Source organism: Megalops cyprinoides, chromosome 16 (assembly GCF_013368585.1).
Source record: "Megalops cyprinoides isolate fMegCyp1 chromosome 16, fMegCyp1.pri, whole genome shotgun sequence".
In the NCBI taxonomy this organism is placed as follows: Eukaryota; Metazoa; Chordata; class Actinopteri; order Elopiformes; family Megalopidae; genus Megalops; species Megalops cyprinoides.
In genome coordinates this window covers 10,241,147-10,249,442 of record NC_050598.1, presented here as the reverse complement: position 1 = coordinate 10,249,442, position 8,296 = coordinate 10,241,147, and positions in this window count along the sequence as shown.

Sequence of the window (8,296 nt, the reverse complement as noted above, 5' to 3'; positions counted from 1 at the left end):
CATGCGAAAGCGGTGCTGGCCGCTTCTTCAAGTGCTAAAACACAACCACAACTTTGATTTTAAACATGGTACATCAGTTTCCTTTTTGAATTCTCTATTCATTAAAGATTATTAGACATTGATTTGGAGTCCTGAGTGTAAGATATTATCTTACAACACAATTAACCGGCTTTGTTAAACCTTTTTTCTCATGTGATTGTGTGTGGGAGCATATAGTATAACTATATATAGCTGAAGTAAATCCAAAAATGTATGGCTGGTTTAACCCCACAATATGACATGGATAAGGTGAGAATTTAAAAAAAAAAAAAAAAAAAAAAAGACAAGTAGACAATGTGATTAAGCAATTTAAAATAGTGTGTTTCATGCACAGCCATTGTATTACAGTGTCTGCGCGGGTCATCAAATAATCCAGATTAAAAATCGCCAATCATTAAAGTAAGAGGTGATATTTAAACAGGATCGCACTCTTTCCTAATTGATTTTCCTAGGTGATTCATTGCTGGCTCTCACCGAGGACCACAAAAGTGTTGATTGAAGGACGTCTCTGTGTGAACCATCTTACTTCTTCCAACTCAAGATGAATGAGGGAGATACACGTCAATAAAACTCAGATGCCACTTCCCAAGACAAGATTGACTCCTTTCGCCACTCTTTTCATTATAATGTTCTTATTATGTATATGGTCATCTTTTTCAGTCTATACCTTTCATGAAATAACCCAACTCAACTAAATATCACAGAAAGCTAACCCATGGTAAAACCAAACACAAAACATGGAAGACCAGGCTGAACACATCATTCTGCACTGGATCCTCCCTGACCTTTCTCACACAACGCATGACCTGATTTCTGCCCTGGTCCACAATATTTCAGGCTACACTGAAGTAGTGCAAATTCTGGTTGCGTCTAGACAATTAATGTGAAATATTTATTTTAATTTTGGGGTTAAAATGTGGGTGAATAATTGTAAAAATCTAATCTCTATAGTTCTAAGCAGGCCTATTCTCCCCTGCGCAAGTAAAACGTATTGTGTATGTGCGTGTGTTTTAAAGAAGATAAGTGAAATACGCTTGTGATTTCCAATAATTAAACTGAAAAAAGAATCGTTCTGAAGTAGGCACGTTCATATAGTCAGAGTGGGTTTACAGCATTCACACGCAACGAAGGAACTTCTCAAGATGACTGTTAGGTCGAACAAATTAGATTTCGACTGGACTGTTGCAGAATTCGAAACAACTACCTGCTCAAAAATAATATACGAATGCACAGAGCTGTACTGCGAATGCCAAGTTTATTTACAAATATCTCTGGCATTCCAAAGTGGTTGAACTAGCAGTACGTAACAACTATTATCTGCTTCTTCCTTGTCAATGAGATCTACAGTAATGGAAACAGGTTGCAAACGTGTGGCTATCATTTTAGCTCCTTCGATCTTAAACGGATTTAGCTATCTTGGTAACACTAACTCGAGATAAATTACAAAATAATTTCAGACCCAATCTTAGTGTTGTGTTGAGACATCTCTACGCTTCACGCTAAAAGTGGTCAGTGTGAATTTAGCAACACACCCTATGATACACAGTACCATACAGCCTCCGTCGGGGTCTGTAGAACAATTTTGGCAAAGAAACGCTCTCGCGCGCCCTTTGTGTTTATTTAAAGATTCAGGGCAGTTTACCCGTTTAAGTCATGCATCTTCGTAAACGAATGGCAGAACGGATGGTTTTGCTAGCGCCTTAAAACAGCGCATCCAGAGTCATGGAAAGTGGAGGATGGCGAAGGCCTCATACAACGTCGCCAACTGACAGTAAATACGATCGAAATCAACCAAGAGATGGAGCCAGAGTAAATAAAAACTTCAGGCCCGTTCCGGAGTTTGCAGCGGACGATGGTCGCTTGCTCGTTGAATCCCATGTTAAAATAAAAACAGAAGGAGTAAACTTAACTCTGATTCCAGCTGAAGCAGGTAATGTCTCGTCATCTGAGGCTGGTATGTCTGTCATGGCTTCTACTAAGAGATAGTAACCAGAGAAGTTGTCTGAAGCTATGTGCTTGTTAACTAGCTACACGTACATCTAAATCTCTCACAGGCTGACTTTGTAGGCCTATTTGTAGATCTACATAAATCAATATAAATCTCCTTTGGTTCACTTATAAACAAATCACAGTGTAGCTAATAACTGTAAAATGTAAGTTATCAATTCACAAAAGTATATATTTTGCCTGTCTCTTGACTTTTTTCTTTAGAAAATGGTGAATTTCCTCTGGGTAGGGACAAAGATGGTAAAATTAGGCGACCAATGAATGCTTTTTTGGTCTGGGCAAGAATCCATAGACCTGAATTGACAAGAGCCAACCCAACTGCCACCAGCCAGGAGATCAGCATCCAAATGGGAGAAGAGTGGCGAAAGCTTTCAGAGGAACAGAAGATGCCGTACTATGAGGAAGCCTTCAAACTCAAAGTCAAACATGAGCAGGAGTTCCCTGGTAAACTTAAACACAACACAGTGCACAAACCATCATAAGTGTCTTTCACATGTCAGAGAGTTATCAATGTATAGCAACAGATGTGGCATCTGTTTAGAGTTTGAACCACAGGCAGTCCTTTTTAAGAGTTGCGTCTTTCTGATTTTCACTTCTGCAGTGCTCCACTCGAGAGTTTAATTTAAACTTGAGGAATAAAACTGATTTGTAGATATAGTCAGTGACTGCCAGCAGACTGTTTCCCAGTGAATATGGAAAGCTGTCATTAAACAGCAGAGGGATTGTTTTTCACAGAGACAATCTGTTGTCTTTCCCCTCCCCTGTAAAACTACAGTACGTCATCACACTTAGAGCTGGGAAAGAAAATCAAATGATGTAATTATATCAGAGGACACAAAGCTTATTCTCATATAAAATCTCTGCTTGGGACCATTGTAATGTGAATAGAACAATTTATCATATTTACAACTCTACTAGAGGACAGATGAATCAAGAAAACAACACGGTACAAGTACATCACCGTAGCCCCCACCTGATGTGAGTTGTCGGGGGCTAAAACAGCATGCTTGGCTTATCCATCATTCAGCTGCTATTACTGGCTGTGTTTTTTGCAAGTATGAAACAAGGTGGCAGTGGAAATCATTTTAATACTCACCTTCAATGTCAGATTGCCATCCATGATGTGGTTCCCAATTAATATTAGTTTTACTGGTTTGTGGGTGGTGGGTAAAGATGTGTACGTGTATGTCTGTCTAGGTTTGTGTGTCTGCAAATGTACAGGAGCATTTGTGTAAATTGTAGCAACGTTTGCTTCTTTAATGATGATGGCATCACTCAAAATTACCTGGTATCTTCTGTTGTCTGTTCTGAGTGCTGAAGTTCCACATTATACTGGTGACATTATCTTTCCTATAATGGTAGAGCATGAATAATAGATGAAATCATTTTCATATTAATGCTGCATTGCTTTACCAAGTGCAGTGCAATCTTTTTATGAATACACTGAAGTTTTGATTCCCCTTAATCCTGGCATTTTTTAAAAGATTGGGAGTATAAACCAGTGCCTCGGAAGAGAAAGCGAGACCGCCGTGCCGTGGGGGAGGCTACCGTGCCTGGTGCCCCCCAGATTCCTGTTTCTACGTCTGCAGTGAATGGGACCATTGCTGCAGCATGCTCCATGTACATCCCCACCGCCATGGCTAGCAACCACAGCTCCATACTGCAAACTGCAGGTAAACACACCCCGTTTACCTCATGCAGACCACTCTGAATACAGGAGAACGCTGCCAGAATTAAAATGCTAAAAGGATCTTTCTGAATCCAGAGACACTATTTCAAAACCCAATGCTGATCTGCAGTACATGCCACTGCGTTCACATTAATGTTTAATGTAACAAATGATGTAGCTGCAGGTGTTTGGTCTTAGAACTGTGCTTAAAAGCACTAATATGCATATACTGTTTGTCACTTTCAGGACATAATGAGCACAGTGTCCCCCAGGCCACCAGGTGCTCTCCGATTGGCCCCCACACCCCCACCTCAGCTCCCATCATCCCTCAGTCCACATGTCTGCCTTCCTACCAGCCATTGCCGTCCTCATCCACTAGGTTGCCAGAGTGGAGCGGAGACTGTCCCGGCATGGCCATGCCAGTCTTTCTGCCCACCTATCCTGAGCCCTTTTTCACTCCACTAGCAGGAACAATGGTGCCCATGCCCTTTGAAGAGGAAGTCAGGGTCCAGCCACCATACTACATCCCAGCTCCAAACACTCTGAATACAGGTAAACGTCTGGGACACACACTACACACTCATGGTACACAGACCTGAGACACACCATCCACTGCCTGCAGATACTTTACACTCACACATTATACCACACACTCTGGATGCAGGTAAACCCAACTGTTACATACCACATGTTGACAACAGGGGAACATAGTCTGATTACTAGTAGACTCACGTTGATTACAGGAAAGGAGATTCTAACTGTAGACAAATATTTGAGCACATCACATACTGGCTACACCTAAATTTAGTCTCATATACCTCATATACTCTGACTACAGGTGAACAGCACACATTTTATACAGGCACACACAAAATACTTTAAGTACACATCTTAAAATAACACTCCAATCACTCAGACCACAGACAGACATACATTCACACATGCACAAACTACCATCCCACTGTGACTGTAGATAAACCCATTATGCAAACATTCACATGTGTTAAAGCTAAACGTTCTGCCAGTTGTACTGCAGAGGACTACAGAAAAGTTTAATCTCATAAAACATAGTTCTGATTCTTGAGTATTAATTTAGCAACCTAAGTTTATAGCTTATTGCATTCCTGTGTGCGGTGAATATTATTATGTGGCACTTGTAATTTATGTGTAGTAGCATTTAAAGTCATTTCAGAAAAATCAATAAATGGCTGATAAATAAGCCTCGATGGATGCCAAACTTCCATTTACTCTGAAAACCTAAATGGTTTGGTCTGACTGCAGAGATATGGCTTTTGAACATAACGGAAAACTGTTTGTCACTTTCAGGGCATAATGAGCACACTCTCCCCCAGGCCACCAGGAGCTCTCTGATTGGCCCCCAGCCCACCAGCTCAGCTCCCATCATCCCTCAGTCCACATGCCTGCCTTCCTACCAGCCAGTGCCCTCCTCATCCACTAGGTTGCCAGAGTGGAGCGGAGACTGTCCCGGCATGGCCATGCCAGTCTTTCTGCCCACCTATCCTGAGCCCTTTTTCACTCCACTAGCAGGAACAATGGTGCCCATGCCCTTTGAGGAGGAAGTCAGGGTCCAGCCACCATACTACTTCCCAGCCCCACATACTCTCAATACAGGTAAATGCCTTGGACACACGCTACACACTGAGGGTACACACACCTGAGACATACACCACCCACTGACAGCAGATACATTACACTTACACCACACACTCTGAATACAAGTAAACACATCACACTCTCTGGCTGCAGGTCCTATAAGGACAGTGGATGCTACACAGTGTGACTTATGGCTAAGGGAATATATATTTGAGACACACCATCCACTGCCTACAGGCCATAAACACACCATAAATAACATGCTGTAATCACACAGACCATGTACAATAACTCACAAACTGCCCCCCCCCCCCCCCCCCCCCCCGCCCTTTTTACAAAAAAATCTAGAGACAACCACTGCCCAAACATTCGTGTTTGAAGAAGGATAAAGTAATTATGTTATTTGTTTCCTGGATAGGGCCCAATGATATTATGAAAGGAAAGCTGTAAACTTTGAATATTAACTTAGCTACTCTGGGTTACACATTGTAGTGGTTCTGTTCAGTATTATTGTAAAATTGTGTGAAGTAGCATTTTAAAGGAATTCCAAGGCAAAAAACAGAATTTACTGATGTATAAACAGTTGAAAGCTTATGTTTCACTGTACTGATAGGCACTAATATGCTTATACTGTTTGTCACTTTCAGGACATAATGAGCACACTGTCCCCCAGGCCACCAGGAGCTCTCTGATTGGCCTCCAGACCCCCAGCTCAGCTCCCATCATCCCTCAGCCCACATTCCTGCCTTCCTGCCAGCCACCGCCTCCGTCATCATCTAGGGTGCCAGAGTGGAGTGGTGGCTGTCCCGGCATGGCCACACCAGTCTTTCTGCCCACCTATCCTGAGCCCTTTTTCACTCCACTGACCGAGACTATGGTGCCTTTTCCCTTTGCGGAGGAAGCCATGGTCCAGCCATATTACATCCCAGCCATGGAGCTGCCCAGAGATCTGCCCTCTCCCAGCCTGTCCGCCTGCACCAAAGGCCTCCAGTTAACCCCAGCCAACATCTCCCACCCTCACACGTATCCCACAGCCCCTCTGCCACACCCTGCCAGCCACTTCCCTGCCCCCAGCTCCCCACCGTTCCTCTTCAATTCAGGGTCTCAGTTTCGCCCATCAAGGTGATTATTTCATCTCAGTACCAGCTGAGCGTAATGTATTTGTGTCAGCACTAGCAGAACTAACTTTCAGCATCTTAACATTAGACTGTTACCATCTTTCCATTGGGCCGTCTTAAAAGAGATATTAGAATTGTTTTTATCACGCGCCGCACTATGATCCATAGAGCAGGGGCCAGTTTGTGGGTTTTTAACTGTGCTCGTCAAATTAGCTGGTCCTGCTTGGTTTTGTTGAATGTGAAGAATTCTAAAATATGACCGATTTCCTGAAAATTAGTCTGGTTTTGGTTCTCAGCTATTTGCCTTCTACACCCACAGCACTTACAGCTTCCCAGAGCACACCAGCCCCATGGCTAACCTGGGCTGCTGTGAGCATTACGAGGACCACCAGGACATGCCGTCTGGCCTAGATCAGGTGTATATCACAGGCAGCTCCGTCTCTGAGACTGTTGGCTCAGCCCTGGAGAGCATTTATAGTGGCACGGCTCCCCAAAGCCCACCCCTCCTGGACCAGCTTAAACTCATGGATGAGAACACCAAGGAGGAAGTCCCGGGTCTGGGCGGCCCATAGCTCAGTGGGTCAATGTTTTAGAGGACCCCTGCAGAACATCTGCAGACCTGCTCTGTTTTACTGAGCTTATTACTGAGCGCTCAGTTGTCTCTGTCTTTCAGTTTATAGACAGATGTGTAATGCTAAATACTTACATGGCTTTTCTTCTTATTCCCCAGATTTCTCCAGAGGCTGGATCTGTGAAATTTGATCATTACTAATTACTGAGAGGTCCAGTTACAAAATCACCCTTGCTGTGCATACATAATTGCTGATAATAACTGGGTTGTGATATTAAACAGGTTTCATTTAACAGTGATGTATGGCAAGTTTTTTTTTAATGAGAAGAAATATAATACGAGGGTTCATTTAATAAAGAGATCTATGTTAGGGTATCTAGAGAGGAGTTATTGACAGAGCCGCTTGCCTGGGCAACCGTGAATAGATGATAGTAGGGATCCCCTTGTTGAACATACTGTAGTTAATTTGATTTGTTTTTTGTGCTGCTGCCATGCAGATTCACTAATCTTTAATTAATTCGGATGGGTCTCTCTGTTCCTATCCACTGAGCCCACTCAGCCAATCCAAGTACTATAAAGTTCAACAAATCTGAGCTACACTTTGCTAAAGACTGTTGTTTTCTTTAATGTCTTATGTTTTCTAATATCCAGAATATTACTTGCAGTAGCTAGCAATGTAAGAACAGTCACTTTAGAAAAAAAGCTGTAACCTGCATGATTCAGTCAAAACATCGATCTTATTGCTATTAATAACTTTAATATAACTAAGAAAATAGCCCCCAAAGGGCTGTGATGGTTGCAAGCAGCAGAAACACACAGTACAGTTTCCTCTGTGACACAAACCACCAACACTTCATTCAGATGTAGGATTAGATACGATGAGTGATGAATCTTTGTTTTTGAACATGACACTCTTGACCAGTGTTTTCACATCAGATTACATCTGTCTCATCAAACACAGACTGTCCAAAATGACAAAAGAAAGAAAAATAGGAGAGCAAATCTTTTGAAATAATTTTAAACAGTTTATTCTTATTTAAATATAGAAGAAGGCACAATGCATCATACAGCCTGTTTTGCATAGGTCAAGAGCTCATCAGTTTAAACAATGCTGTTTTTTATGATGCACTCCTACACATAGTCAATCATAAAAATAAATAGTGATAGTAACATTTTCCCAAACTGACACAATGCTCTTCAGACTGAGTCAGTTGATGCCAACCACCACATATAATTGATCACAAATTTGAAAGTTGACAGTTAAACACACACACACGC